The sequence below is a fragment of the Apis florea genome, unplaced genomic scaffold (genome assembly GCF_048593485.1).
Source record: "Apis florea isolate Af1SG1 unplaced genomic scaffold, ASM4859348v1 contig_3517_pilon, whole genome shotgun sequence".
In the NCBI taxonomy this organism is placed as follows: Eukaryota; Metazoa; Arthropoda; class Insecta; order Hymenoptera; family Apidae; genus Apis; species Apis florea.
The window spans coordinates 1228996-1241801 of NW_028256778.1; the positions used below are offsets into that span (position 1 = coordinate 1228996).

General features: G+C 21.2%; 1 long non-coding RNA gene across 1 annotated transcript; it reads right to left on the reverse strand.

Annotated features, from left to right (window-relative positions):
- Positions 1–4093: 4093 nt before the first annotated feature.
- Positions 4094–5311, reverse strand: LOC147656650 (uncharacterized). Its single transcript, XR_015294060.1, has 3 exons — positions 5267–5311; positions 4903–4981; positions 4094–4135 (listed from the first exon to the last, which is right to left on the reverse strand). It is a non-coding gene; the product is annotated as an uncharacterized LOC147656650 (long non-coding RNA).
- Between the last annotated feature and the right edge of the window lie 7495 nt (positions 5312–12806).

Here is a 12806-nt window from a genome sequence, read left to right on the forward strand (position 1 = left end):
GTATGCATAATTTTTAGCCTGACATCTTGATTTTTTAAAAAAAAATAATGAAACTATACTATATATATGTAATATTGTTAATGATATTAAATTTTTCTAATAAAATATTTTTCTTAATGAAAAATGTTTTGAAAAATAGAATTTTTAAAAAAAAATTTTAATTACCGAATCTATATCCTCAAGAAGACGATTATGCATATAATAAACATTTAAAATAAATTTAAAAAATAAAAAAACATAAAAATAAAATGTGAAATAAAATATGAAAAAAATTAACTATATCTTAAAAAATATATAAAAATAAAAAAATATTATAAATATATTATAAATACCTGAAATGATTTAGCAAATTAGATTTAGCATTAAAAAATTTGGGGAACCTGAAACAAAATCAATCACATGAAACATAATAAATTAAAAAATTTTAAATGTAATGTAATTTAATTTTGATATTTTGCAAATTTAAACATCTATATAACTATTTTAATTAAAAAATCAAAAATACTGTATATGTATATAAAGAACTTTAATTTTAACTTTGATAATAAACTTTCTTGCTCTTATTCATTCTACAGAAATGAACTGATTTTTCATATTATAATAAAAATATAATTGCTATTACACTAATTAATATTCTTACTATAATATTAATTTTAAATAATATTAAAAGAATTAAAAAGTACTTACATGAAACTTTTTAGCAATATTTTCATCGATAAATACTTCAATATTTAGAAATGCTGAAAAAAAAAAGATAGCAAAATAGCTATAAAGACCACCGTCTTGCACCTTTCATAGCTGCACTTGGTGATCCAAAAAAGGATTATTTCCACAATATTAGTGGAAGAATTTTGGGCATTTTATAAACGCAACGCTACTTTTAAAAACGCGATCAATTTTTAACGCAACACTACTTTCAAAAAACGCGATTACTTTTTAACGCAACACTAACTCTTAAAATGAATTTAATAAAAATACAAATAAATATAAAATTATATATCTTTATAATTAAAATTCGAATTAAACAAAATATTAAAATTTTTAACATTACTTTTTTTAAAAAATTATACTTTACCAGAATAAAAATTACGAAATATCTCAAAACGCAATACTAAAACAAACGCGATCATTATTTATTCGCAATTCTAATGCAAACCGTAATTTATATATCGCAATCAAAAATACTAATTAAAAAACCGTGATTGCCCATTTGCCCATGATGACTGTACGTTGGGCCAGAATGTATATCGGCCAATAAATATAACTACTACTACTACTACTACTACTACTACTACAAACTCTAAAACGAGCATAGTGACAAAGTAGTAACAATGACTTCCCATTCTTTGGAGTCATAAAAAGACCCAAAAAATGAGAAACCATTCGTTGCAGCCCTCTTCGTGACAGTTTGTCGGGCCTCTTCGGTCTTCCTCCTTCGGGCGCGATGCCCGCTGAAACTTATAACTAGGCTCGAGATTTCTTAATCGCACACAAAAAAAAAAAAATAAAAGACTAAATCGCGGAAGCTGAATGCACATGGACGATCAACGATCGCAATGACCATTGCTCGTACATGTGCAAAATCTCGAGCTCAACGTTCGTTTCGAAATTTATTTCGCGAGCGCGACCGCGGAATTCGAAAAATCGAAAGTAAAACCAGAAACAAGTGGACATTGACGACCACTCGTCTCAGCTCCACTCTCGATTCTTCAAATTATATTTCCTGAAACAGGTTGTCACGCGAAAACGCGCCTACCCGAGCAGAGACTGTGACAACCTGCCCGGCCCTACCTACTTATGATTAACATTCACACCAGAAAGTATGCTACCTATCCTACCTGACCCTATATTTAAAAAATGGCAAAACAGGCACACCAACACATTCATTCTACGGTTCTCACGCATAACACCCGGGCGCAAATGCCTAAACTAGGGAAAACGTCCCGGGACGCCTCCGACACCCGAGCTTGGCATACTACTTTCATACTCTAACTTTACGTACCATTTTCCTGAAATCAACTGACGATGGCTAGTGACCATTGCGTGAACCGCGATAAAATTTGATATATATTATGATTTTATATATTCGTAATGGTAAGAGTATTTCTTTTAAATAAATGATTTTATTCTTTTTATTATATTCGTATTATTATTTTATTATTCTAATAAATGATAATAAATATTGATATCAATATTATTATTTATTATAGATGTTAACGTTAATAATGCTATTATATTTATAATTTGCAGTACTTTAATATTAACGAATTTAATATTTTTTATTGTGATTGATACTTTAATAATTGTGAATTAAACGAAACGACGCAATTCCACAGCCTAACCATACACACATAATGTGGAAAATACATCGTGCACGATACATTAACAATCGTCAGTCGCTAAAAATTTTTTATTAAACTTATGAATTATGATCATCATGCCCATTGCCTCTCCCTCACCCAAGTAGCACCTAGGCACGTGAGTGAGATCCTGACAATGAACATGGAAAGGATTAAATCTGAAAATCCTGAACTAAAAAGATATTAATATTTTGTATTTAACGGGCTAATGAGTTCTCATTTTCTATATTATCATCTTATGTAAAATTTTAATGATTTATAATCTATATAATAAATCTATATAATAAAATATATAATCTTTTTATCAATGTAACAAATTATTAAGATTCTAATATTCTATAAAAAGATACTATTAATTAAGAAGAAATATATTTATTTAAAAAGATACAATGAAATGAAGTATTTTGATTCATAAATATTAATAAAAATATCCTCAGACGATTTCTTCATCAAAGCACATTTTTAAAAATATTAAAAAAAGTATTCAAAATTTATAGCTTTGATTTTAAAATCTGTCTGTCGCGAAGTGTCTTCTTGTACATAAAATTTATCATTTATTAAAATATTAAAAGTAATAATTGAAAATAATAAAAGTTTATTATCTTTACTATCTTAAAAATCAAGTAACTAAATCAAATATTATCATGAAGAAAAAGAAAAATTAAAAAATGATTTTTTATTTTATTATTTACTATTTATTTGAATATTCGTATAACGAATATTTATAAATACTTAATATTTGTTAATATCTATATTGAATAAACTCTGATATTCATATCAATAAATTATTATTAGAATAATACTAATATTAAAAAATTTGATGCACAAGAAGACCTAGCCTAATCTAATAAATAAAACATGTACAAAGAAAATGTTACTACCCACGAATATAATAAATATCCATGGTCACTATGCTCGTGTAAAATTCTACGTATACAACCAATCACTCGTGTCGATTCGGATCTTTCATCCTACGACATGGTTGAGTAATCGGAGGAATCAAAAAGCATGCGACTCACCATATGATGCGACGAACGCTTTCATTGTTGTCATAGTCCAGAAATTATTAAGAAGATTATCATCATGTAACAGGAAATCATAAAACTATAACAAAAAAAATAGAAAAATATATACATAATACAATACAAAATACAATACAAGTTGTTTGAAAAAAATTGAAATATAAAAAAATAAAAAAATATCAGAATATATAACAGTAAGAAAGAAATGTTAATGATAATAAAAATTGAAATTTTAATATAATATAATTGAAATTTTAAAATTAAAAATCTAATACTTTTGTTTCGATAGAAAAATAACATTTTAAATAATCTAAAAATAGGTAATTACCTTTTCAAATGATTGCTTTCTCTTTTTAAGAGAAACACTGACTCGAATATATACCCGAAACATATATTTTATAAATAAATGCAATATAATTTAAATTATAATTAACGAACAAACACTGACTCTAATTTCACGTATTCATTGACGATAGATTAAAAAAACTTACGAAGCAAACACTGATTCTACTGACCACATTGCACGCGGCCGCAAAAATTCTCTGAAAGTTCAAAATTAATTTAAAATTAGTAAAGAAATAAGAATAAAAATAAAAAGAATGAAAATGATAGGTAAAAAAAGAAAATAATTTGTTATACATACAAAATATCAGATTTTACCACGTCGTCGTTGAAGAAAAAAAGCTTGATGGCGTCCATATTGGAATTTTTCCCGCCTTCGAAGTTCTTCCCGCCAATTCAGAAAGCAATAATCTACACGAAATAAAATCAAAATTATTATATAAGTGTATTACATAAAATTATAAAATTATTACATAAAACTAAGTAAATATATTAAAATATAATAATAATCAAGCACAAATTTCATTTTAAAAAGTTAAAATGTGAAATATCTATAACTCTAACCTGTCATTTTAAAATATTGATAAATGAAAGAAAAAGAATAATTTAGTCACTAAAAGATTTTTAATTTCGATAAAGAATACGTATTAATACACTAATATATAACATTCACTAATATATAAGTAAAAAAAGAACAATTATGAAAGTAAAACTACGCAACAAATAAATTGCACACTTCACGGAAACATGGCGCGCTAAATACTGCAATTATCGATATTACACTGACACCTCGCACCGCAATTTCGATTATCGAAATACAAGTAGACGCGTTCGATAGTTCGGTAATAGATCGAAATGTCGAGCAATAAATCCTAATTTCTTGAAAAAGTTATTTAATATTATTATATTTAATAAAATATGTTTATAGTTTACAGTATAATATGGATAAGAAAAAAAAATATAAACAATATAGTTAGATATACTTGAAAAATGAATATGTATATATTATTAAAATAACTTGACGAAATAAAATTTATTACGATACTGTATATTCTAATAAACTACTGTATATTCATTTCATACAAAGAAAAAAACAAATCAAAACCTATCTTAAATATATCTTTAAAAAAGAAATATGTTATTAAATATATCTTTTTAAAAAATAAATATGTTATTACCTAATATGCAGAAGAATTATCAGTAATAAATTGTTGTATATACGTTGGAAAAGTCTTTTGACGTCCAGCACAATTGAATCTACACAAATAAAAATCAAAACCATAAAACAATAATATAAAAATAATTAGAATTATAGATATATACAACAAATAATTAGAATTATAATGAAATAATGAATTGAAATCCTGATTGGAAAATTTATAATACGAGTAATACCGGTAACCTCATAATCAAATAGTCAATCGAAAGAAAAATCGACAAAAAACTGGAAAGATTAATTAATTTTATTATCACAATGTTTAATGTGATCTACAAATTCCACAATAAAATCCACAATAAGTAGAAATATAATTAAATACTTACTGCGTAATTGAAACCACTCGTACCGGCAACACGTCCTTCCACGATGATTTTCGACACAAGAATGACGCCATGCGTCATATATTTGCTAGAAGCTTTCTGATTGGTTGAAATGAATATAGTTCCTTATTTACTTTATATAGTTCCTTATATAGCGCGCGAAAATTGAAGCATTATATAATATTCATTAATTATAGTTTTCTATTTGAAATCTTTCATTTATGATAAATATAATAAGAATTAATTATGAAAATTAATTTGACGTAAAAATTAATCAAATTAGAGACGAATAAAACCCAAAAAAATTTTAAAATATAAGAATTTAAGATAAAAATTATATAATAAAAAATTAAATATGTAAAGAATGTGATATAAAAAAAATATAAAAAAAACTAAATTAAAGAAAACTGAAACATAAGAAAATAAATTAAAACGTAGTTCTTAGGTTAGGTATCTTGACTTTTCAAAGAAAATTATTAATAAAATATTACGAAACTAAATCTTTTGAAATATTTTTCATGTATTGTTTCTAATAAGAAAATTTTAAAAAAGAAAATTTTGGAATTTAATGTCAATTATCGAGTCTCACCAACAAGAAGATGACTACACATCGAGATTCACTTAAAGTAAAAAAAATAAAAATAAAACATTAAAATTAATAATTAATTTAAACAAATTAGAAAAATGTAAAATATAAAAAATGAGATATATTAAATAAATTAAAAAATGATATAAAAAAAGAAAGCACATAAGAAAGAAAATTATATAAATTAGTAAAAATTAAACAAATCTGTAAAAACTAAAACATAAAAAAGAAATTGAATATGTTAAAATATAAAATGTTGAAATATAAATAGAATTTTAGTATAAAAATTAATTATAATAAAATATAATAGATTTTTATAAACAAATTTGAACAATTAAATCTAAAAACTAAATCCCATGTTGTCCATCGATAAAGTCTTTAACTAATTTAATCTAGATCTTAAAATTAACTTAATCTAAATCTTAATACTACATTTAAAATCTAAAATGAATAATAACATCCATTTCAAAGATATCAATCCTGCCTAAAGCAAAACAAGAATAATATTATAATATCTTTTATTAAAAACTATATTTCTTTTATTAAAAAAGTGTTCTATAAAAAGAATGAAATCTAGAAGAAAATAAAAAAAACAAACAAAAGAAATGAAAAGAAATGGAAAGATTTAGAAGAAATAAAACAACCAAGTTCTATTATCACCCTCATATCACGATTTATATCAATTGACATACATGAATCGAATGACATTTACCAGTCAAGAGTTAGACAGCAGTTTAATAGCTGAATAACTTATGTTCTGATGACATAGAAAAGAGCAAGGGATAAATCTCTGATTACGAGACTACAAGATCTAACTCATCGAGTTACATCACATGATATGTGATTGATAGTGACTTGAAGTAAACGATGAAAAAACAATAAATCATAAAATAAACAAAAGAATAAATTCAGAAAGAAAGTAAAAAACAATTTGAATAAGTATGAAAATTCGAAATGAAGGTAAAAAATAACGAAAATGAAAGAGAGAATGTGAGTAAAAAATAGGAATAAAATAATTTTTTTATCATTTTTTTTTTCATTTTGAGTTAGGGAATGTATCATGATACGGAATGCGTTTACAATAAATTTAATTAATATTCGTTTAACATCTGTGTCAAGGATATTATTTATAAATATATTTTCATATTATTTATAAAAGGAAAGAAAAGAGATAAAGTTAGTTAAAATTTTATCAAAAATTGAGAAATAAAATAAAAACGAGAATATCCTTGTACGAGATTTTATTAATATCTGCAATCTAATCTATCAATAATTAATCAAAATAATTAAGAAGAATCATGTTTTAGATTGAATTGCAGATATGCGTAGTTCTTCGCTTGCCATCGCTTTTCAAAAATTATTGATGAAATATATCTTAATATTTATAAATTTAAAATATTAATATAAAATTTTGAAATAATGAAATATTCATAAAATTATATTTTTTAAATGGAAAAAAAATTTAAAAAGCAATGGCAATTACCAGGTCTCACCAACGAGGAGGTGACTACGCATTGAGACCCTCATATTAAAAAAAATATAATAAAATAAATTAAAATTCATTTATACATTTATATATATTTATAACATATTATAAAAAAATAAAAAATACATTAATAGATAAATGAACTTATCTGAAAGAATTTATCAATAAATTAATAAAGAAATAAGATATTGAATAAATAATAGTTAGAGGAATAAATAAGTCAAAAAATAAATGTTTAAATAAACGAATATATAAATAAATAAATGAACAAAGCAATAAATAAATATTAATCAAAAAGTAAATATTACGAATAAATATTATACATCAAGTATTATCAATAATTAAATTAAAAAATTAAAACAAATTAAAAATTAAAAGTAAATAATTTAAAGCAAATAAAAATTTTAATTTAACATTAAAATTAAAATTAAGAATTAAATTTAATTAGAAATAAAAGATAAAGATAAATTAAAAAAGTAAAAGTAAATTAAAATTATAATAAATAAATGAAAGTATAAATTAACAAATAAATGTTTAAATAAATGTTAAATAAATAATAAATGAATAAATCAATAAATGAACAAATAAAGAATTGTATAATAAGAATTGTAAACAATTAAAAAAATAAGTAAATAAAAAAAAATAAATGTTTAAAAGTAAATATAGTAATAAATAAATATAAATTAAAAAGTAAAACAAATAAATAATATTAAATGATAATTTAGAATGTTGACAATATTAAATGTTTAAAATAAATGTTACAAAAATAAATTATTAAAAATTATTCTCTATGTTATAAATATTCAATGAAAGTGTATATAATATCGATCTTTCTTTCCCCCAAGTTCATTTAGAAATGATCGCTCGTTCGTGACTTGTCTCTTATTTATAGAACGTCGCGCCCGGCGAACATAAACGATCTTTATCGAATATTTCAAAATCAATTTTTCGAATATAATGATTAATAATTTATTAATTTTTAAATTTTTATTATTAATTCATGAGCCCATTGATTTATTTTAATATTATAAATAATAATTAATATATATTTTTACGAAATATATATTATTTCGTTAAATTTACTGTCTTACTTATTAATTTTGACTTAATAAGAGTATTGAAATATTTTGATTGAAATTTTATACGGAGAACAATTTCAAAATAGTCATAGATGAATTCAGAGTGATCAATAATTTATTAATTTTTAAATTTCTATTGTTAATTTATAAATTTAAAATTTGATTATGACAAAATACGTAATTATATGTATTTTTACGAAATTAAGTTAGATTATTGTTTTATATTTTTAATTTTCGATTTTTAGCTGTATTGAAATATTTTAATTGTAATTTTAAATGAAAAATAATTATATAAAATCATAAAATATATCAATTTTCAATGGCCAATAATTTTGTAATTTTTATATTTTTATTCTTAATTTATCCATCCAATTACAATTAATTACAATAATAAAAATCATATAAAAATCATACACATAGTGATTTATGTAATCATTCCTGTATCATGAAAAATGATTTTCATATCATATTTTTTTATATATCTTGGAATTCGATTAAAAAAAATAAGAAATAGAAATAAAATAAAAATCCTTATTTATAATAATTATAATAATTTGTAATAATTTTATAAAATATTATAAAATAATTTTCTAATTTCTTTTATATAATAATTTTATAATTATGATAATAATTCTAACATATTAATTTAAAATTAATATTATACAAATAAAAATTCTAAATTTACTTTATATTCTTAAAATTTAATTCAAATTTTATGGTTTTATATTTATATAAAATCAAGAAATATAATATCCATTTTTGTAATATTCATTACATTTTGTAATATTCATTACTTTAAAAAAAAAATAAAAATGTGTTGAATTACATCTGTATACGCGCATGTACTTATACACCAAGATTAAAGATAGACAAGGAAAGCAAATAGTGGGAAAAAGACAGAAATAGAGTAAAAATTCAGCAATCAGCGCCATCTTCAGAGTGCCGCAAATGAAACACATAAAAAAGGATAACAAATAATGAGACAAGGATAGACAGAGAGTCGGAATTGACAACTAACGCCATCTCTCGACAAAAAATATTTTTTCAAAGAATAATCTTTCCGAATATATGCAAAAGATGGCGCTGTTCTTTAATTCTTAATCTACTTTATCCTGCTTTTGAAGAAATACCTTTAATATTCAAAAGATGGCGTTAATAGTTAATTCTTGCTCTATCTCTATCTTTTTCTTATTGTTTACTATCCTTTTTTATGTGTTTCATTTGCGGCACTCTAGAGATGGCGCTGATTCTCCAATTTTTATTCTATCTCTATCCTTCTTCCACTATTTGCTCTCTTTGTCTATACTTGTTCTGCAAAATTAATGCGTTTAAGAAACAGCTTCGATATTTGATCAAATTTTTATTGTCTCTTTGCTTAACTTATTAATTAAAAATCATAACACAGTCTATACGATTCAATTTTTATATGTCGTAAGTATATATACTTTATCTACGTTTATTTTTTTATATTTATATTTATATATTTATATGGTTATATATACGTATATTATTATATCTAATGATTATTCGTAAACGATATTTTATAATTATATATTTTTTTTTATATGTTGCAGAAGATGTATATATTTTATATATGTTATTTTATATACATTTATATATTTTTTATATACATACTAAATTCATATTAATTTTAAATTTTGCAATAAATCTATATATTTTCATATATGTATATTTTATATATTAAACAGAATTCATTGCAGTAATATATTGTAATACTAAAAAAAATTTTTATATGAATATTTCAAAAATTAAGATTTGTTTATTATATATAAACGAAAAAAATTGTTGAAAATATTTAAAATTGCTTAAAATTCCTTCAATATGTTTAAGAATCATCGAAATCAATGAGAGCACACTTTTTGTAAATTATTCGTAAAAATTATTTTAATTTAAATCTCTCGAATATGAAAAAAAAGCTGAAAAATACAAAAACAACATTCTAACTCTTTTTTTAATAAAAACGCTTTATTTGCTCACTTATTCTTCGCTTGCTTATCAATGATACTTCCACATCACATTCGTTTAATTCTCCTTTTCATTTAATTATCTCACTCATAATCTTTTAACATATGATGTTATGTATTCGAAATTTTCATGTGTATTTTTAGAATCGCTTCTTAATTGAATCGATAATTATAATAATTTATCATATTCATTTCATTTGATTCGCACACAAATGTCAATCACGTTTTTATTAACACAAAGGACGTATTTCTATTAGAAGAAATTTTACAATTTATTTTTAATTATTATAGATTCATTTTTTTTTTTCTTGAGACAAATTTCTTCAAAAAACTTAAAATCTTGCTTCTTTCAATTCGGAATCCTGAATCATGACATGTGCACACCAATCAAATATTTATTTTACAATTGACTAATGATTAAATAAAACATTTAAAAAAAAATATGTGTCACTGATTGATTGCCTCTAAATTTCTTTAAATTTTATAATTCTTAATATTATTTATTTATTTTGTTAATTTAATATGTAATATAATATATAATTTTAATATATAAAATTATTTTTTATTATTATATAATAATATATTATTATTTATTAATTTAATATAATTATATAATATTTTATTAATTTAGTATAATTATTTTCAAATATATCAAGTATATTTTTACATTTTTTCAATATATCAAATATATTATATTTATTATTTTTAAAAATGATTATTGTTCTAATAAATATATTTTTAATTCTGAAGCTTTTAATTATAAGCTTTAATTATAAATTAATGTTACTCTTCTATAACTACAATTGTTATTCACTTTCTATAATATAATTGAAAAAATCGAATAGATTAAAATTTAAAATATTATATATAATATTATATATAAATTATGAAATACTTTTTAATAGAGCAAATATTTAAATTATTTCAATAAATTTTATATAATTATATGTTATAAATTTTCGTTTGTACTTTAAATCGTATTTTCCAATATAATATATATTTGCATCTTTTAAATACTTTTTACAATAAATTAAAATTCTTGAATTTACTTTAAAATATAAAAAAAAATACTTAATATTGAAAAAATTTTAAATTACAAAATATTTAGAAATACAATGATGATTTAATTATTAATAAATAAAGAATATTTATTAAATACATAAATTAATCAATCAATTAATAAATGAATGTATAAATAAACGAATAAAAATTATTACAATAATATAATTTATGATAAATTTTTTAAGAATAAATAATTAAATTTTTTTCTCTATATTATTAGAGAATAATTAATTAATGTAACATTTTATTATAATATTATAGTTCCAATTTATTTACTACGAAAAGTTTAATAAGAAATAACCTCCATTCGAAATCTATCCTATATAAAAACATTAAAGTTCATTACTATTGCGAAGTTTGGCGAAAATGCACGATCTTTACCGATGGTATAAAAAAATTTTCGAATATAATAATAAAAATTCAAGAATTTTTAGATTTTTTACTCTTTTATGATTCTAATCATTTATTACAATATATTTTTATAAATTAAAATTAAATGTAAATTTTTACGATGTTAATTTACAACTCATAACTGCCTTCAAATAAATGACATTTAATGAGAAGAATATGTAGTATATATATATGTGTAAGTAGATATAAAATAATCACATGTTAAAATGATCATTTTCATAATTATCAAAAATAATTATATATATAAATTATAAAATAATTATAATAATTATATATATGAAATAAAAGTTTTTTAATTTATGTTAATAATTTTAATTTATGCTAAATTAAAAACACATAAGATCAGAAAAAATTCCAGTATTATTTCAATTTACATATTTTATAGATTTATATGATATCTTATTATAAATTAAAAATTTCTATTTTTCATAATATTTTATAATAATTAATTTTTATAACTCTAAAAGTTATTTCATACGTATTATTCTAATAAAAACATTGTGATTTTTTCCAAATTTTTATTCTTATAATAGAATTCCTAATTTAAATTAATATTTCATACAAATTTAAATAATAAAATATTATATAAAATTATAATATAAAATTAATACAAAAATAATATTAAATACTCTGTCATATATGACCATTTTATTTTTATTTTTTATTAATGATTTCATTAAGATTTAATTTGAATTTCAATTTTATTATGCTGAATCGATAATGTTGAAAATTAGGTCTATGAAAATAACATTAAAATAGTAAGGGAGCTCTGAAGCCCCTAAGACATAGAACAAGAAAATGCGTTGAATGTTAAATCTATTCTTTATTTTATCTGTGGTTGTAGCTTTCCTTATTTTGTAAAGCTATTCTTAAAGTTCACTATTAATGAAGATGTTATTATTCGAATTGGGTATTCAAAAATTAAACAAAAATA